The following is a 1,579-nucleotide window of genomic DNA, read 5'->3' on the forward strand; positions in this document are numbered from 1 at the left end:
AAGTGTGAGAGCTTCCTGTCTCCAGCAGGGCCTCTTGAACTTTGTTCAAACACTAGGACTTAGGTTTGAGAAAAGAGATTCAGTTTGCATGCTTAGTCGTTCAGTTGTGTCCAACTCTTTGCAACTCTTTGAACTGTAGCCCACCAGGCTCCTCTGTGCATGCGATTCTCCAGGCCAGAACACTGGAATGAGTTGCCGTACATGCCAGGGGCTCTTGCCCACCCAGGGATTGAACCCATGTCTCTTACGTCTCCTGCATTGGCAGCCGAGTTCTTTATCACTAGTGCTGCCTGGCTTCCCTGATGGCTCAGCTGTAAAGAATCCCCTTGCAACGCAGGAAACAGGAGATGCGCGTTAGATCCTTGGGTTGGGAAGATCCCCTGGAGGAGGAAATGGCAACCCAGTCCAGTATTCCTCCCTGAAAAGTCCCATGGACTTTTAGCTTAGTGGGCTACGGTCCTTAGGGTTTCAAAGAGTCGGATACAAATGAGCGAATAAGCACCTGGATTTAGCCAATTAACAATGTTGTGATAGTTTTACGTGAATAGCATAGCCATATATATATATACACATGTATCCACTCTCCCCCAAACTCGCCTCCCATCCAGGCTGCCACATAACACTGAGCAGGGTTCCATGTGCTATACAGTGGGTCCTTGTTGGTTATCCATTTTAAATGTAGCAGTGTGCACGTGTCCATCCCAAACTCCCTAACCACCCCTCCGCCTGGCAACCGCAAGTTCGTTCTCTAAGTCGGTGGGTCTGTTTCTGTTTTGTAAGTTCATTTGTATTGTTTCTTTTTAGATGCTACGTATAAGGGATGTCTTATGATGTTTCTCCTCTGTCTGAGAACTGTCAGGGTTCTATAGTAGTTCACCCTACACCTACATCCCAGCCCCAGATGGCAAAAGGGCTGGGCAGCTATTCCCAGCAGCCTACACTTCTAGGAGGGACTTTGCCATGGCTAATGAGAGGCTGCCGGTTCTAATGACCACAGGATGTCAGGAGCAGAAGCAACTGAATGTATTTTTGCTGGTACCTGTTAAGAGCCACGTTTTCCTTGAAGAAGCCCATCACCCCAGACGTGCCCGGGTGTCTAGGAAGATCCAAGGCAAGGTCGATGAATTCATCTATTCTGGGTTGACTAGCTGTTGTTATTGTTCAGTCGCTAAGTTGTGTCTGACTCTTTGCAACCTCATGGACTGTAGCATGCCAGGCTTCCCTATCCTTCACCATCTCCCAAACCTTGCTCAAACTCACGTCCATTGCCTCAGTGATGCCACCCAACCATCTCATCCTCTGTCGCCCCCTTCTCCTCCTGCCCTCAATCTTTCCCAGCATCAGGGTGTTTTCCAGTGAGTCGGCTCTTGGCATCAAGTGGCCAAAGTATTGGGAAGTGACTCTCCTTAAATTTATATCCACCCTGAATTGGTGAATGGGCCCTTCTGTGGAAACAGAGTCTCTACAGATGTGATCAAGTTCAGATGAGGTCTTGTTCATCATCAGAGCGGGAAGCCCATGGCTGTCTTCTGAGGATGATGTCTTGTTCTGTGTTGGGGGCGGGGATCAGCGGGTGGGA

This window comes from Bison bison, unplaced genomic scaffold, assembly GCF_000754665.1.
Source record: "Bison bison bison isolate TAMUID 2011002044 unplaced genomic scaffold, Bison_UMD1.0 scf7180017864223, whole genome shotgun sequence".
NCBI lineage: Eukaryota > Metazoa > Chordata > Mammalia > Artiodactyla > Bovidae > Bison > Bison bison.